At 35.4% G+C, this 19,847-nt stretch overlaps 1 long non-coding RNA gene across 11 annotated transcripts in view; it reads left to right on the forward strand.

The window, feature by feature from the left end:
* The window catches only part of LOC110597944 (uncharacterized), a 117,214-nt gene that overhangs the window by 34,909 nt on the left and 62,458 nt on the right, over positions 1-19,847 (forward strand). For all 11 annotated transcript variants that reach the window (XR_013431747.1, XR_013431752.1, XR_013431749.1 and 8 more), the window contains one exon: positions 5,327-5,431. This is a non-coding gene — a long non-coding RNA (uncharacterized LOC110597944). The remainder of the gene's footprint in view (positions 1-5,326; positions 5,432-19,847) is intronic.

The raw sequence follows: 19,847 nt of genomic DNA on the forward strand, positions 1-19,847 counted from the left end.
TTTCTCCTGAATTACCTTTCTATCTTTGTTACAAAAAAATCAGTTGTCCATATATATGTGGGTGTATTTGTGGACTCCTTATTCTATTCCTTTTATGTGCTTGTCTATCTCAATGCCAGTCATATGCTGTCTTGGTTACAGTAGGTTCATAATAAGTTTTGAAATCAGGTGTATTGTTCTTTAACTTTGTTCTTTTTCAAAGTTGTTTTCATTGTCTGGATCTTTTGTATTTCCATCTGAATTTTAGAGTCAGCTTGCTGGTTTCTTTAAAATTTTTGATAGGATTTTTGTTGGGATTGCATTGAATCTGTAAATTGGTTTTGAGAGAATAGACCTCATAATCATACTGAGTTTTCTGTCCTGTGAATAGTTTATCCTCCATTGGTTTCCCTAAATCTGCATTGATTTCCTTAAATTTCTCAACAATGTTTGTGTTGCTTAGTGTAGAGGAATTGCACACCTGTGGTAAAATATTTCATAAAATTTACTACTTCTTTTACACTAGGAATTGAATCCATAAAGACTCTACCATTGAACTCCATTCCTAGCTCTTTTGTTTATTTATTTTTATTTTGAAGCTGGGTCTTGATAAATTTCTGAGATTGGCCTAAACTTGCCATCCTCCCGCGGAGTAGCTGGTATTACAGGCTCTGTCACCATGCCTGGCAATATTTCATACTTGTCAATGCTGCTGTATTGACATTATTTTAAAAATAAAACATCTAATTATGATATTTACAGTGAACTGTCAACATTCAAATTCTACCTCTGAGGGATCTTTGGTTGAAAGTGTACATTAGTCTAGGATGGGAAAGGTATTTGATGTTTAACATGTTTTACCAGTATTTCTACGTCTGTTTTTAGAAATGATTGGCAGTATATTTAAACTAGTGGGGAAAATGTTCTAGAGACTATTCTGTAGTTCATCTTCAGAAAAATTATACTAAAAGCACATAGCTTAATAACTTTCCTATTTACATAAATGGGTAGAAATGAATCTGTTGAAATATGGGTTTTAATTCTTTACCTCCCAATAAGCCCATCTTAATGAATTCCTGGTATCCTGGGTGGGGAGATAAGGTATGCATGTGGATGTATGTTTTTGATTCTATGTGTATATGTGTATGTCCCTGAAGCTTCCAGGAATGTTTGTTGTAAAGGATACTTAAGGTGGCAGATTGATTACATTGGACAGTTTCCATCATGGAAGTGGCAGTATTTTATTCTCACTGGAAAAGTTACTCTGAATGTGGATTTGCATTCCCATCACACCGTGTTTCTGCCACAACTACCATCTGTAGACTTACATAATGTTTTATCCACCATAATGATATTTCCTGCAATGTTTCTTCTGATCAAGGAACTCACTTCACAGCACATGAGGTGAAGAAATGGGCTGATGTTCATGGAATTCTCGTATCCTACCCTGTTTCTTACCATCTGGAAGCAGCTAGCTTAAATGGATGGCCTTTTGCAGACTTGATTGCAACACCAGTTAGGTGACTTTGAAGAGTTAGAGCAAACTACATTTTCATATAAGTTAATATAGAGCAATGCATCAAGACCTTTGAATTAAAATAGTTCATTTCTCTGGTACAATAATAGATGACCAGGCCAATATCATATTTTAAGCACTTCTTGTAGTACAACTTAGAAACCATAAAATTCAAACATTTTAAGGGTATTTTGAGTAAATTTACAGCATTGTAAAACCATCGCTATAATTGAGTTGTTTGTTTCCATCCTCCCCAAAGTCCCACCATATTTGAATATATTTAATACCTGCATACACACAATTGAATATAGTTAATCCCTGAATCCACACCTAGCTCTAGGAAATCATGGAAGTATTTTTTTTAAGAGAGGGAGAGAGAAGAGAGAGAGAGAGAGAATTTTTAATATTTATTTTTCAGTTTTCGGTGGACATACATCTTTATTTTTATGTGGTGCTGAGGATCAAACCCAGTGCCCTGCGCATGCCAGGCAAGAGTGTTACCGCTTGAGCCACATCCCCAGCCCCAGTATTTTCTATTCAGCATTTTCTCACTCTTCTTATTTCATATATATGCAGTCCTTCAATGTTTAGTTTTTTGTGTGTCTGTCTTCCATCACTGGAATATAATGTATTTATGGTTTCACCTATATTCCAGCATGCATCAGAATTCCATTCCTTCTAATGATTGAAAAAAATCTATTGTAGAGATATATCATATTTCATTTATCTGTTCATATTTTTATGGACATGAGTTGTAACATTTGGTAATTATGAATAATGATTCTTTATGCATACGTATGTTTTCATGTAAATATATGCTTTCATTTTTCTTAGGAATGTACCTTGGAGTCAAATGGCTAGACTATTTGATAATTTCACGTTTAATTATTTGAAGAAGTGTTGTACTATTTTCATGACCTTGACAGTGATGAGAAGTACAGTCTTCAGCTTGTCTTCTCATGATTAGATTAGTTTTAATAGGTATTAAGAAGGAATAGCAGTTGGAGTACTTTACCAGTCATATCATATTTGTGTTTACATGACATCAATATAGGATCACTGGTAACCTTAACCTTTAGTACGTAAGGTGGTATTTGTCAAATTTATCAAATGTCTGTTTTACATTTGCGTGATGTAAGTCTGGCCTGCCCTTAGGTGGTGTGAGATGGAATTAAATGCCACCTCATGGAGAGAGGGTATCTGTGTGTGTGTGTGTGTGTGTGTGTGTGTGTGTGTCTTTATATATGTAAAGATAATTTGTCTCCTCATACCCATTTTTTGTTATACACATTTACACATTCATTTCTGTAAGTATATGTTTATGTATGTTTATTAGATTGAGTTATTTTTCTGAATGGATAGATACCAAAAAAATCTTACATGATTTTCTGTGGTGCAGTCTAAAAGTATTTTGACTTAAAATCAGGGAATTACAAAAGAGTTTAGTATCACCACCATAACATTCTAACAGTATTATATTTTCTAGTTGTGGTGTATTAGACAATATTTGTAGATGATACATTTAATCATGGCAACTGTGAGACAACATGATGATTTCATTGAATATTTAGAAATCTTGTGAGAAATAAATAAAAACAGAGAATACAGAGATTACTAAAATGACCTTGATAAGGGAACATGGGATAGGAGCAAGGGAGGGAAAGAGGAAGTACTAAGGACTGAATTAGAACAAGGTATCATTATGCCAAAATGAACTATAACATTAAATATAACTAAAATGAACAAATAAAAAATCGACCTTAAAAATTATTGCTACCATTCAGTATACCTATTTGCAAAAGTTTCTTTCAGTGAAGCCCAAGTATGTGATTTAGGAGAATGTGTGAGCTGCATTTGAAAGCAAATTGTCGGTAGTTTAGCCTTCATGTTATCAACCTTTAACACTGTGTAAGCCTTTTCACAACTCTTAACTTTCAGATAATGAGAACATTGCATTATGATCTGACTGGTAAGGTACTCTAACTGCTATTCCTTCTTAAGACCCATTAGTACTAATCTAATCATGAGAGAGGGTATCTGTGAGAAGTAATCCTTTCCAATACATAAGAAAATAAACAATTTTTCAAGGAGGAAAATATTTTTCTTCATTTGAATGTGTTTTTCAATATTGTTCATCTATAAATGTTACATAAAGTTGATTATTATCTTTGGCAAAGTTTATTTCATTGGGGTGGTGGGGGAATAAGGCCCCATTAGAGTGGAATGATAACTGAATTGGGAGGGAGGTGCAGGGAGATATGAATTTGGTATTGAGAATTCCTTATATAACTTTGGTTGTAAAGAGGAGAATATATGTAAATAAGACTATAACTAGAGATGTAGAGAGGAGTCCATGACATCAAATTACACTCTACAATCATCATTTTTAAGAGACATGATCAGGTTGAAATATTAATGGAAATGAGTCACATCTTCTTAGACATAATATCTGAATTTACCACACTACTCTTTCCACACTTGTTTCCTTGGTCCATTCTGGAGAAACCTTAAACTTATCTAAATGGACAGTGTGGAGTTTGGCTTTATGCCTTTTATGTACTAAACAAAAGGATAGATGAATGCATGATGTGTCAAAAATGTGCTAGTAATTAATGGATTTTTATCACAAATAAGCAGGAAAGCAAGATTTACTTGATTATACTATGATGTGCATCATACAATCTGCACATGGACATCTAGGGTGCCAGTCTCTGCTTTTTTACTTAATAGCAAGATGACTCCAGCCAGGTTAGTTAACCTCCTGGCTTCATTGCTGTTCCTGCTACAAAATAGCATAGAGATCAGGAGCTGGGGTTGTGGCTCAGTGGTAGAGTGCTCGCCTCTCACGTGCAAGACCCTGGGTTCGATCCTCAGCACCACATAAAAATAAGCAAGTGAAATAAGGGTTAAAAAATGATCTCCATTAAAAAAATAGTATAGAGATCAAATCCTCTAATTCTTAGGAATGTTGTAGGAATTACATGGAATACAAAAGTACCGATACTCAGGTACTCATAGCACTACAAGGTGAGTTTCCTGTACTTCTATGAGACGTTTAGGTTCCAACTAATGGCTCTACAATCATCCCTTCTCAACAAAATTAGCATCTGTCCATGTTTTCATGGCATTTCACTAGTGAATATGTTTCTAAATGTTTCTTGGGCATGTACGTTGATTGCTCTTTAATTTGTGCATATATCTATGATTTATTGTTAAATAATAAATTGCCCCAAAATTTCACCATTTGAATCAGCAAGTATATTATTAATAGACACCAGTTCTTTGGGTCTGAAATTATAGCATGAAAGCCAGGCAACCTTCTTGACACCCACTCTGTGATTAGGAAGCTCGTGCTTTGTATTCAAACACATTTATGAAGAGAAGATAACTATACCTCACTAGTAGGGTTGTCATGAGATTAAATCCAGACACTGAAGAACTTGAGATATACCCCTCTTCTGCTTCATAAACAGTAGCTGTCCTTCCTCCTTGGAGCAGGGAAATCCTTGGCAACTTGACCTGTCCCCTCAGCCTGGTCCCCTTCACCAGAATACACATCAAAATTACCTTGATGAGTTTTTCTAAACCCTTATCAGAACTCCTTTGTCAGTGGGAATAGGATTTCTGATCCAGAAAGCTATTCAAGTTATTAAGTTTTAATAATATGGGCCTCAGAAACAGATACACCTATTTGGTACCAAGAATGTAGGTAAATGCCTGTTTCCTCTATTCCACCAACCAGCTTTTGTCTATTTGCAGATATTTTATTTTGTCTTATTCTACTAGTAGATTTTATCTTTATTTCTCATTTGATCATTTTATTTTTCTCAGACTTGCCCCAGAGGAGTGTCATCTCAGATGATCCTTAAACTTACACATTCTGAGGCCACCACATAGTGTCGTCAGATATGGCAAGCAAAAATACAGGATGCTCAGGTGAGTTTGAATTTAAAAAAAAACATAAAATTTTATTGCTTGCCAAATAATTATACTAAAATGATTTGTTTATGTGGAATCGATTTCTTTTTTCCTCATTTTTATTGGCACATTATAGTTGTACATATTGATGTGATTTGTTGTTATTTATTTGTACATGCACACAATATAACAATATAATTTGGCCAATATAACTCCCCAGCACTTCTCCCCTCCCTGCCTCCCACCCCTTGGTCCCTTTCTGCTACTGATCTCCCTTTGATTTTTAGAAGATCCTTTGTTTTCCTTTTTTTTCTCTCTAGCTTCTGCATATGAGAAGACACATATGACCTTTAACCTTCTGAGTTTGACTTATTTTATTTAACATGGTAGTCTCTGGTTCAATCCATTTTCCTGCAAATGTCATATAATTTCATTTTTATTTATGGTTGAATAAAACTCCATTTTGTATATACATAGGACAATTTCTTTATCCAATCATCCATTGATGGACACTTAGGCTGGTTCCATAATTTGGTTATTGTGAATTGTGCTGCTATAAACATAGGTATGCATGTATCATTGTAGTAAGTTGCCTTTAATTTAGGTTAAATACTGAGAAGTGGTATAGCTGGGTCATATGGTGGTTCCATGCCTAGTCTTTTGAGGAGCCTCTATACTGATTTCCATAGCAGTTGTACTAATTCACACTCCCACCAACATTGTAAAAGAGTTCCTTTTTCTCTGCATCCTCTCCAGCATTTATTATTATTTGTATTCTTGATGACTGCCATTCTGACTGGTGTGAGATGAAATCTCATTGTAGTTTTAATTTGAATTTCTCTAATTGCTAATGATATTGAACATTTTTAAATGTATTTGTTGGCCATTTGTATTTCTTCTTTTGAGAATTGTCTGTTTAGTTCATTTACCCATTTATTAATTCGGTTATTTGATTTGATTTTTTTTGGTGTAAAGCTATTTGAGCTCTTAATATATTCTAGATATGGATTCTCTGTCAGAAGAGCAGCTGGCAAAGACTTTTTCCCATTCTGTGGGTTATCTCTTCATATTCCTAATTGTATCCTCTACCGTGCAGAAGCTATTTAATTGGATGCTGTCCCATTCATTAATTCTTGGTTTTAGGAGTCCTATTGAGAAAGGCATTGCCTGTACCTAAAAGCTGGAGTGTTGCAACTATGTTTTCTTCTAGGAGTTGCATAGTTTCTGGTCTAATACTAAGATCTTTGGTTCATTTTGAGTTGATTTGTGTGCAGGGTGAGAGATGAAGGTCTAGTTTCATTCTTTTACATATGGATAACCAGTTCTCCCAGTACCATTTGTTAAAAAAGGCTGTCTTTTCTCCAATATATGTTTTTGGCACCTTTGTCAAGGATCAGATAACTGTATCTGTATGTATTTGTCTGTGTCTTCTGTTTTGTGTGTCTGTTTTTATGCAGTACTATTCAGTTTTTGTTATAAGAGCTCTATATTATAATTTCAAGTTAGATATTGGGATGCCTCCAATGTTGATTTTTTGGCTTAAATTTGCTTTGGCTATTCTGGGACTTTTCTTTTTCCAAATGAATTTTAGGACTAGTTCTGTGAAGAATTTGTAATTCATTTCTAATAGGTATTGTATTTTATCTGGCAGTTCTACACCTGGGGAAATATATAGGGTAAAACCAAGTACTCCAGTCAACAGACCAGGCTGAACTCCCAGGAAATGCTAGTACCACTCATCATTAATGGAGGTGAGCTTTTTTTGGATGTTCCAGAAGAATGGAGCCTCCGGATGACAGAAGTAACACCACCAGGTGGAGAGGTAGCCTTAAATTACAGATAGCACATAGAGAAAATAAATGTCCAGTGATCCATGTTGATACACAGAATCCATAAAGATAATAAGTGGCTACTGTTTGGGGGGTTTTCAGCAAAAGTGGAAATCAGAAATCTGTGGTGTAGGTGTATTCTTCCGCTTTTTTGTTCTGTTCTCATTGAATAATATAGGGATTCTTTTATCTGAAGCCTTGGTAAGACTTTGTTATAATTTTGGCTAGAACCTTTATATCGTTTTATATGTGGATATCAGATTCTGGACATTTCCTAAATTCCTTCTTGAAGGGATTTCCAAAGGAATTTTATTTTAAAAATTATATATATATATATATATATATATATATATGTATTAGTTGTTGATGTACCTTTATTTTATTTATATGCAGTGCTGAGAATTGAACCCAGTGCCTCACACATACTAAACAAGTACTCTACCACTGAGCCACAACCCCAGTCCCCAAAGGAATTTTCTTGATAAACAATTTTCACACTACTCCTGGAACTTAGAACCTAAATCTAACCCTTTTTCATAAAGATGAGCACCCACTGCAGTTGCGAAAGTTGAGGAATTGAGATTCTCACATTACATATGGTTCCATTTGCCACATGGAAAGCAATATATGTACAAGTTTCTAGGAGAGTATACAGTCAGAAAAAGAGGTATCTATTCATTTTGAGAATTATCTTTCAGAGAAGGTTTCCTGAGACCCTGACTCCTGATACAGGGATAGCCTTGTAAGGAAGTTATTATCTTCAGGATTCCTTGAGCACAGGTAGACAGGACTTTCAGATAATTGATAGGATGTGCGTTGCAGTTCTTGACTTTTCTGATTGTCCCAATATAACACTATTGGATGGAGAAGTCTGTCAATTTCTGAAGTTCATTAACATTAAGAAGTGTCTTGCACTTGAAAAAAAAAAAAGGAAAGTGTCTTGCATACATTATGTAAGCTACTTTCTCCAGTATCACCTTTATATAGGGATTAGAGTGAATGGATTGTTTTCTTCATTGTTTTGTCATATTTCTTCGTTTATTTAGAGCTCAGACTTGGCATGGGGATGCTACTTCAGGCCCCCCTTAATGTTCCAGCTTTTCTGGAGCAGACTATAAGGAATAGGTGGGGAGAAAAACTATGGCCCCAGTGTAAGACCCACCCTTGAGGGGCAGGGCAGAACAAGAATTTAAAGGGTGAGGATCTGAGCTGTGTGAGTCTTTGTTCTTCCAGACTCAGTAATTGGGTAAGTGATTCTGGTTATAGAGGAGTAAATATTTACAGAGGGTCTAGAACCATTTTTTTTCTGGATGCCCTAACACACAGAAGAAAATATCAGGAGTAGGGGATAAGAATTCTCCAGGATATCCTAATATCCAGGTGAATTTAATTGAGTAAGTTTCAGCCTAATAAATAAGTATACTTTGGTAGCTCCACCTTCCTGAAATAACTGAGGTTACTTAAATAACTTTTTTAGTGCTTCTAAATCATTCACTCTCCTGATTATAGACAGTGTCTCAATTTTATGTCACAGGTGGCTAATTGATTGGCATGTTGTTAGTTTTATACAATCACCAGCAGAAGGATAGCTCATCTCCCAAAGCCCTAGGACACCTCCCTGAGTTTTTATAATTATAACACTCCTCTAACATAAGTTTTAAAGTAAATGAGGTTCTGGACAACAGAGACATAGCTTGTTCCAACAATGTGAGCAGAGTTTTATTGCCCATGCCTCAATCTGCTTGCCTTATTCAGTGTGTTTCCTTGGGTGGTAGTCTGAAGTGTGCAGTTGTTTTGTTTTCAAGAAAAGTTAAGGAGACAGAGGGATGTGTGGAACCTTTTCCAGTGTGTGTGTGTAGAGTAGAGATCAGGCCAGTGCTTCATTGTTGCCATAGAAACCTGATGTCATTATGGCAACAGTGATGACATTCACAGGAGACCACCTGATTGAGGGCAGGACCAGCTTCCAGACATTTGGACTCACCTAAGGGTGTGGGTGCCCTGTGGTGGATGCTGAGCCTCTCTGGGCTATGGGGAGATGAAGGGATCCCAGACCCAAGTTGCCCCATTTCTGCTCTGGGACTTGGTGCCCCGCTGACCCAACAGAGAGAGAGATGTGGGACCCTTTTGGCCCCCAGCAGTGGTATGTCCTGTATGGTTATTGAGGGATCCTAAATACTGGTATGAATTTAGGCCTCTTTTTATTCCTTTTTATATTTGTTGGTAGAGGAAGAGAGTTGAGTAAAAGTTCCTGGTGTGAAGCCCATTGTACCTTCTGGTTGTTGGGATCACTTCCCAGTTGTACCAGTGCCTTTTGTTACTGACCAAGTGCTTAGCATGGTGTCAGCCACACAGTTACTCTGATGGGGCACTGTGATTTCTGGGTTCTCTTTCTTCCTGGGAAGCTCCTGGTTAGGCTTATATCAAGTGTCTGAAGGAGGTGGTTTCTGAGGATCTGAGCCATGATGGCTGCTGAAACTTATCCTCCACATCTGAATGCTGCAGTGCTCAGGAGACCCCAGCGCTTCCATCTCTGGTGCGATATGAGCCCTGCTTTATGTGAGTTCATAGAGTTAAACATAATCATGTTATTGAATAATGCCTACAAGGTTCACAAAATCATATAAAAGTAGACAAGCTCTATCAACTCCGTCATTTGGAGAAGAAAATGGAGTTTTGTACCGTTGGCAACTTATATGCTTTGTTGTAGCCCTTGAAGCTCATCCTAGAGATGGCTTCTTAGTCTAAAAGCAGTGAATCCTGCAGCTTGTGGTAGGAACTTGATATTTAACAGGTATGTTTAATAAATTCTATATATTGTTTCTGATTATATAAATCAAAATCAGTGATTGTTATCAAAATCTTCAGATGGGTGTTGAAATATCCAGTTTGTTAGAAGACACTGTGAAATTCTAACATGAAATCTTTATTGGTAAAACTTCATAGCCACGTTTTATCTGTTCTTAAATTTTTGTAGAAACCAACAGTTATCCATGGATTACTTTAAAATATCATTAGTTTTTATTATTTTCAAAAATCATAATTATGCTAAATTTATTCTATTGTTATTCAGGGCCATGTTCTCTAAAATAACCAGATATACTGAAATATCAGTAAGATTATTTTCCCAGGTTGTAATGTTTTAGTATTGTACTTCAGAAAGAAATGTGCATCACCTTTCCCTAAATATTTATATCCCTATTGGAGATGATTTTTCTTATTTTGGTCATGTGTTTTGTGAATTTCACCAAATCTCCAAAAAAATACAACTATATTTCAAATGCTTTATTGAGGTATTATTTGTGTGTAATTTACTTTTCATATTTAAAGTCTTTAGTAAGTTTGTATGCACCACTGAAATTACTGTCAAGGATATCACCCTAAAAAATATTTTCCTGCCCCTTTGCCATCCTCATAGCCACGTATCTCCCTCCCGCTTCCCTGGCTCTCCCACACTGCCCCCCATTTTCAAGTAACCACTGTTCTCTCACTGTAGATTATTTTGCATTTCTTATAGTTTTATGTAAACAGACTCATATTTTTCTTTTTGTCCAGCTTTCTACATTTAGCCTGTTAATTTTAGATTTATCCATTGTGTTGCATGATTGACTATTTCCATTTTAACTGCTATGCAGTATCCCATTATATGGATATACCATGATTTGGTTTTATCCATCCACTTTCTTATGGATAATCGGTTTTCAGTGTGTGTAAATGTGTGTGTGTGTGTGTGTGTGTGTGTGTATACACACACACACACACACACATATACATACTTTGATTCACTAAATACTAGATGTGCAATGGCTAGAGCATATGGTAGACATAAGATTAATATTGTCAGAAACTGCCAAAATCTTGTCCAAAATGATTCTACCATTTTTCATTTCCATGAACAGTATATGAGAGTTCTATTCTCCCCAATTTTGTCAACACATAGCATGATCAGGCTTCTTAACTTTAGCCATTTTCATGGGAGTACAGAGGTATCTCATTGTTGTTTTAATTTACATTTCTATAACAACTAATGATGTTGAACATCTTTTTATATGATTGCTTATTATGTGTGTGTGTGTGTGTATATATATATATATATATATATATATATATACATATATATATATATTCTTTGGTGAAGTGCCTGTTCAAATTCTTTTCCCATTTATTTATTGGTGTCTCTTTTTTTACATTTTAACTGATATTTAAATGATTTAATATTTCCTGGATATAAGTCACAATTCAGATAATATGATTTTCAATGCTTTATTTATTTATTTATTTATTTTTGATACTGGGGATTGAACCCAGACATGGTCTACCTTTGAAGTATGTCCCCAGCCATTTTTTTCTTTGCTGTATGTATGATTTTATTATTATTATTAAAAACAAGAATATAAAATGTTTATACCAGTGCCATTTGTCACTGACCCAGTGCTTAGCATGGTGCCAGCCACACAGTTACTCTGATGGGGCACAGTGATTTCTGGGTTCTCTTTCTCCCTGGCAAGCCCCTGGTTGGGCTTATATAAAGTGTTGATAATAAACACTTGTTATGTATTTGCACACCAAACAATCAAGGATTACAAGATTTAAATGAAAACATGTCATTATTTTCTTTCTAAATTCAGAATATCATCTGTAAGCTCTAAACTGGATTCTTTTTTTTCTTTTTTAAATTCTAATTTATTATATATGATAGCAGAATGCATTACAATTCATATTACCAGTTATTTTTTGAAAGTATTTTGAAATAGGGTCTCACTAAGTGGCTTAGGCTAGCCTTAAACTTGCAGTCGTCCTGCCTCAGCCTCCCAAATTGCTGGGATTACAAGTGTGCACTACTGTGCCCAGCTTTTTTTGCAATCATTGGCTTATCTTTTCATTATCTCAACCATGTTTATGGAAGAGCAGAGCTTTTTAATTTTGAGGAGGACCCATGTATAATTTTCTTCATTTAAAGTTAAGAGGCTTCTAGAGGTCTCATTTGAGTTTTATCTAACCCATGTTCATAAGGATTTTCTCCTGTGTTCCCTTACAGCATCTTACACATTTAGGTTTTATGTTTAAGTATCAGATTCACTTTGAGTTGACTTTTATATGTGGTACAATATATGAACCACAATTAATTTTTGTATATTTAGGTATCCCTTTGTGCTAAAACCATTTGTTGAAAAGACTCTCCTTTCTTCCCTTAATTGCTTTTGTTTCTTTGTTGAAAATCACATCTAGGTGTGAGTCTCTTTTTGGACTCTTTTTTCTTCTCTTTTGTTATAACAGGGTTCTACTTCATGCTTTGAGTGTAAACCTTGATTTTATTTTTCTTTTTTCTTCTTCTTCCCCATCTCCATCCCTAATGGCAGGGGAAACAAGGCTAATATTTTTCCCTACCCACACTAATCTATCATGTCCTTCATATTCGGAGGGATATCACTGCCCACAAGAATAAAAAAACTCTAAACCTGGGAACTGGAGCAATGGTTCTCTCAAGGACATCCACTGGATACTAATTATTTTTATCTACTGATAATGTTTGGATCTTAGCCCTTGTATTCTTTAAAAATTCCTGTGTAACTCCATGGCAGGGAGTATTACAGCCTCTGGTACAGGAGTCCACAGTGATACTACTTTGCTTACAATTCAATAAAACTCTTTCCTTTTTCTAAAAACCTTGTTCTCATTTTTAGATCGTCAGTGGAGACAAGGACCAAGCTTTAGGTATCATACTTGTCTATCTTGATGCCAACACTACTGTTTTGATTTGTATAAGTGTATAAGAAATCTTGAAATCAGGTAGTGTTTGTCCTCTAACATGATTCATTTTCCCAAGCTGTTTATTATATAGTCTATATCCTTTTTATTTCTGCATGATTTTAACATCAGCTTATACATTTCTTTTAATTTTTTGTAGGACTTTTGTTGGGATTGCACGGAATCTGTATATTGATTTGATGAATATAGACTTCTTAGTAATACTGATTCCCATTAACAAAATTTGTCTTCTACTTATTTGAGTCTTTCTTAATTCTTTCAGGAATATTTTGTAGTGTTTAGTGTACAAATATTTCACATACATGGACAAATTATTCATAAATTTCTCATACATTTTGTTTTTTGTTGTAAATGGCATTTTTTCTTAAATAGCATTTGTAATTATTATATGTTTACTGAACCATCAACTCAAATATTTAATAATAGATATTGAGGAATTTTTTTGTTTGAAAGCATAGGCCACTGAAAATGTAAAGGATATTCATACTGAACATGCATATATGTGTATTTCCATATCACCTTTCAGAAATCATGAACAATGCATTGAAACTAGGGAAAAATGTCCCAGAGACAGTACTACAAGTCATCTTCTGAAAAATAAACTGCTAATATAATAGTTTAGTAGCTTTTCTACTCTATGTGTGCTGTATTTGAATGTTGAAAATGTGAAGCTGTACTTGTTTACTCCCAGTGAATGTACCTCAGAAAATTCCTGGAATCATGGGTGGTGAGGAGGCCTAGTCTATGTATTTGGGTATGTGTGTATGTATTAATTTATATATTGTTGAAGCTCCCAGGAATATGTATTGTGTGGCATCCTTAAAGTTATTTATTGTGTGTTATATCAGTTCTATTCACTTCCTAGCCCTTTTTTTAGGAACAAGTCAAGAGGGTGGTTTACTTTTTCCCAGATTCTCCCAGCCAGCATGTTTACCATGGTTACTCAGTGATTGCTGTGAGATGCAGTGCAGACTAAACCTCCATTTAGGATGTTTTCCCGAATCATTTGCTACTTAGCTGTCAGTGAGTTCAATTCTGCTATTCTTTCTAAGTGTATTAGCTGGCATTTGAAAACAGGGCAGGAGTTTTATCTTTTTGTTTTCTTAATTGATTCATATATTTATATCTGTATGAGTCTGAGATTCCAATTTTTCTCCAAACATTACCCTTCTGAGATTTGGTGAGGATATACCTTTTTATATATTTCTTTGGATTTATTTTCTTATGGGAGGTGGGGCATGGAAGGAGGATGATGTCACTTAAGTGTCAGGTGATGGTGAAAATTCACGTTCTGTACATGGCCTCCTCTGACTCTCTGAGGTGGGAGGCTCATTTCTGCCAAATGAGGATGAATATCATGGTTCTCTGCTTGGCCTTCTCTGACACCAACCCAGAGAGTGGGTCATATTGCTTCATTAGCGTCATCTGAGAATAGAAGTTCATACTCCCTATTTAACCTTTGTTTGCAATGACAAAGGTAGTGCTGTTGTCTTTTTCTATGGTGTTTGTTTGTGATAGGACAATTTTATATGAAATCATTCTCTTTACTGCCTTCCCTGCTTTTTGTCCATTGGCTGGGACAGCAGGCTTTTCTTGCAGTTCTTATTGTCTATTGTTGATGTTTCTGGTTTGCATTGCTTCTCTGGAATGCAATCTGGAATATAAGACACAACTCACAGTTTGATATAAGTAAAGGTGAAGTTATATTCCATACTTTGGAATAATATTTATTGTATTTAATTTCAATGAGAAAATAAAGTAGATAGAAAAATGGAATTCACTGTGTGTGACAGTAGCTCCTCTTTCTCTAAACCTCCAGTGGAACTCACATTTATAGCATTATCTTCAGTCCACATTAGGACCAGCTTCCAATCTCAAGTTGAGATATCCCAGAAAAATGTGCTGTCTTATATTCCAGGAAAATCTTGGATATGGAGGTAAAAAAATATTCCCAAACAACTATATAGTTATGATCCAATCAAATCAAGTTCACAGCCGGCATTCCTTCCTCCTGTCTGCTTTACTCTGGCCAAGTGGTGGCATTGAAGCTATGTCCATATACATTTTAAAGAATAGGCATCCATTTTGCAGAGTAACAAATATTCCAAAGTGGTTGAATATGATACTTGTTCTGCTTAGGAACTTCATGTGTATATCAACACAGTTTCATTTGCTGTTGATCCCAAATCTACTTGGCATTCATTGATTTATATCTTCCTCCTCAGTGTAGGTTAAAGTGTCTACACAGCAGAAGAGTCCCTTTCAGAGAAAATAGGGTCATTGCCCTCCATTACCCCACCCCTTAACACTCCCTTTAGACCTTTCTCACCCCTTCTCTGTCATCCCCTCTCCATAACACTGGTCACAGCTACCCAGACCTGGCTCTGTTGCCCCCATGATCTCAGTCACCTTCCACCTCTCCTTTATTGCCCTATGCCTTTGGTGACTGTCCATGCACGCTAGAACTACCTGGAATTTCATGATTAATTTTTTATAGTATTCTTTCATACCTTCAAAATTTTTTAGGAATTAGAATCATTCTATTTATGTGTTGAGAATCTTGGTTTTAAGTTATTATTTTTCTTTTTGCAATTGCCACTTTGTAGACATTTGATAGTGAACATGCATTGGTGACAGCTGGTGAAAGAATCTTGAACTGCATCTTGAAAAAGGGGCTGAGCAGTAATGCAGATGGAAGGGACTCTGACCAAATTCATCATACAGAGCTTTCTGGAAGTCTGTTTCTTTATAAAAGGGGACATTATAAAAGTTACAGGGATACTTAGTGCCTCCAGACAAAAAGTGAAGTCTATCATTATTGTGTAGAAAAAGTTCTACATGAGAGGATAAAAAAATCCTATTTTTATGATTTGAAACTTCTGGATAAATAGCTAGAGAAATACAAACAAAAAGGTTCCACATCAATTATGATTTTTGTAACAAAACTTTCCCCTTAATGAAGGCATCTTTCCAGGGAAATATATTTTTATGATAGCATTTTAAATTTTCATCAAATTTCTTTTTTTTCCCCCTTGATTGGGTGTTTCACTGTGTGGATGCCACACAATTTTATTAGCATCAAAGAAATGAAAATTTAAAATTTAGTTCCTTTACATGTTTTTCTATGACAAATAATACTATATTTAATACCTCCCTTCTAACACTAAAAATGCATACACACATATATCACATATGCACAAACACTTATAGAAATATATTTGGAAGCATTTCTATTAACATAATGACTTCTAAATACTGTTACTAATCTAATTCCTAACATGGAAGCATGAGAGTACCTGTGTTTCCACATATGAGTTAAGGGTAATCATTGCTAATCAGATAGGGAAGGAATCTTATATCATTGTTGGTTGTCACAATGACTTGGTTTTGCTGCTTTCTAGAATTCTATCCTGTAGATAAAAATAATATTTACAACACTGTGTTATTTAGAGTGTTTTGATAGCCTCTGTTTGTCAACCCTGTTCTATGGCATTTTCAGAGTATATACTGCTAGAGGGTGCAGTTTGGGGATAGTTCACCTTGTTGTTTGAAAGGTGAGATTAATGTATTCTGTTTGAGCCCAGCAATTGTCTTGGAGACTTCTAATATGACAACAGAACTTGGTTCTATAGGAGTGTGTGTGTGTATGTGTGTGTGTGTGTGTGTGTGTGTGTGTGAGAGAGAGAGAGAGAGAGAGAGAGAGAGAGAGAGAGAGAGAGAGAGAGAGAGAATGAATATGCTTGGATGAGAAAGATTGAAAGAGTGTGTGTGTGTGTGTTTGTGCACATGCACACATATGGTGACAACCACAGTTCCCTACTCTTCTTTTTGCCCCCTCCCCTCATGGCTTTGCATCCTATTTGGCCTTCCTTCCTACATTCAGGTCCAGAAGTGAAGGAAGGGATTTCTCAGCATAGCATCCTTCATTCTCTCTTTCGACTTTTGAAAGAGAAAGTGTTGGTACAAAATGTGTGCACCTTTTGAGCCCTCTAATGAGTACTACCATCCTGACATTCATAAAGGTGGTGCTGCTTAGACTACTCAAGTCTATATATGCATACACACAAATCACATGCACACCCACACTTATGGAAATATACTTGAACGTATTTCTATTAACATAATGACTTCTAAATACTCTTACTATATTTATATTCCTAACATGGAAGCATGAAAGTACATATGTCTCCACACATGAGGAGTAAAGAAAGTAGCAATGCTGATAGTCTGTCATAGAGGATAGGCCTTGAACCCTGTAGTGGACCCACTATCAAACCAGACCGCAGATGGAAGTGATGAGATGTAAATTGGCTTTTACGTGATTGAGCAACCCAAAGGAGCATGGGTAGTGGTGGGGGTCAATCATTGTTTAAAGTAACATAGGACATAGAGTCAACAGTGTAGAATGCAGCCACAGTTTCATTAATATTCATGTTTTTCAAATACTTGTGCATAAAAAACTTAGTAAGAACAAGTTTGAATGTTATTGTGATACAACAGATGCTCAAATCAGTATTGTATTTTTAACAGCTTTCTTCCAATATACTTGAAATAATACAATTACCCATTTATCCATTTTAAGGGAACAGCTTCATGGTTTTTTGTGTATGTATAGAGTTGAATCTATGTTTGAGATATTTCCATCTCCCTAAAATGTGGCATCGTGCTCAGAGCAGTTAGACCCTGATCCTAACCTCAGGTCAGGGAAACACGTTTGTGTCTCTAGATTTGTATATTCCAGATATTTCATATGAATGTAATCACACGATGTTTGGTCTTTTGAATCTGTTTTCATGCTTCATCCCTATTAAAACATATTAGTATTCTTTTCCTTTAACTGATGAAACATACAGTACCCTATTTTATATAACATTCATCAACAGGAAAGCCCATGGGTTATTTCCACTTTTTATATGTTGTGAAAGGTAATGCTACATAAATTCCTGTGCCAGTTTATATGTAGACAAGTGTTTTAATTTATCTTGGGTATGTACCTGGGAGTCTAAATGATGACACATATGTTAACACCCTATTTAATGGTGAGAAGACTGCCAGATTGTTTCTATGACCTTGGCAGCCTTGAGGATCACTGGCTTAGCCTGTAATTTTTCTCCTGATTACACCATGACTATGGGTTTTAAGAGGAAACACCAGAGATTTTTGAAGCACCTTCCCTTCACATTCTCTCCATGATATCCAAAATTTGGGGTTCATTAAGAAGACCCCATGTACCATCAAGTCTAAGTCACATTATTCAATGTCAGTTTTAAAAGGAATAGTATCAATGTGCTGTTCTCCTTGTTCATTGGTCATATTTTTTAGTTGATTTAAACCTCAAATCTGGAGCAGGGGATTCTTTGGGGGCCCTTCAAAGACCCAAGCATATTGGAGGAAGAACATAAGAATAGTTGGGGAGCCAGGGAGAACAGAAATAGGAGTAGAGTTGTGGAGCTATTATAAGACCCACGCCTGAGGAACAAAGCAGAAAAATGCTCCTAGTCAGAAGCTTACTACCAAGAGGGTTGAAGGAGAGGCTGGCTTTGAACTTTTGATCCTCCTGCTTCAGCCTCCCAAGCCACTGGGATTACAGGTCTGTAATATTTATTGACATTAATATTTAATGCTTTAAAATGTCTTCAGACAGCTTCTCTAGCTAGATTCTGCATGTTGTAAATTGTTTATTTTCATTTTTATTTACATTAATATTTAATGCTTTAAAATGTCTTCAGACAGCTGCTCTAGCTAGATTCTGATATGTTGTGAGTTTGTAATCATCTCATCAAATTCTGTAATTTCAATATATTTTCAATAAGGCCCACGATTTGTTTATCAACCTCAGATACAGTTGGTTTTCATGAATGTTCCATGCAAATCTGGAAAGTAGGGATATTATATCAGACTTCAAATGTCTATATGTCCCTCCATAAATTCTGTTCTTGGGATTATATTGTTTAGGTCTTTTCTTTACTTACTAATATTTTCCACTTGAACATTTTTTACACAGGTAAATATTGTGTGATTTGGCATATATGATTTAATATCTCACATCTTCCTTTTAAACTGTGGTCTTTAGTAATCAGCTGCATTTTTGTTTATTTAATCCCTATGGCTCACAGCTCTACTCAGCTAATTATCAAGATTATAATCCCTTCTTTCTTATTTTTTGTCAATTTCATTGTATATATCTACTTAGTTTTAAATTAACTTACTTCCTTTGTATAAGGTACATGTGTTTTAAAAGCACAGCTTTGGATTTTGCTTCAGAATAAAATCTGGAAAAATTTTATTAGATGAATTAAGCCTCTTTACCTTCATTGATACAATGATTCTTTGGTAATTGGAAATCATCTCCATGCTACTGATTATAAACACAAAGAAATGACAGTCTTTCATTGTCTCAAGTGTTTTATTTTCTCTCCCTTTTTATTTAGTATTTAGTATTTACTATGGTTATTGTTTTGTTCTAGTGGTTATTTTTATAGTAAATTGTTAACTATACTACTTAAAATCCTTAACATGGAATGAAATCCTACTAATGAATATAAAATTGGCCAAATAATGTAAACAGATTATTCACATTAAAAAACAATGTGTTGGGCTGGGAATGTGGCTCAGGCGGCAGCGAGCTGGTCTGGCATGTGTGAGGCCCGGGTTGGATCCTCAGCACCACATACCAACAAAGATGTTGTGTCTGCCGAGAACTAAGAAATAAATATTAAAAATTTTCTCTCTCTCTCTCTCTCTCTCTCTCTCTCTCTCTCTCTCTCCTCTCTCTCTCTAAAAAAAAAAAAAACAATGTGCATGTTCATTGAACTTTCAAAAGTATGCCAAGTTAC

This window comes from Ictidomys tridecemlineatus, chromosome X, assembly GCF_052094955.1.
Source record: "Ictidomys tridecemlineatus isolate mIctTri1 chromosome X, mIctTri1.hap1, whole genome shotgun sequence".
Classification (NCBI taxonomy): domain Eukaryota; kingdom Metazoa; phylum Chordata; class Mammalia; order Rodentia; family Sciuridae; genus Ictidomys; species Ictidomys tridecemlineatus.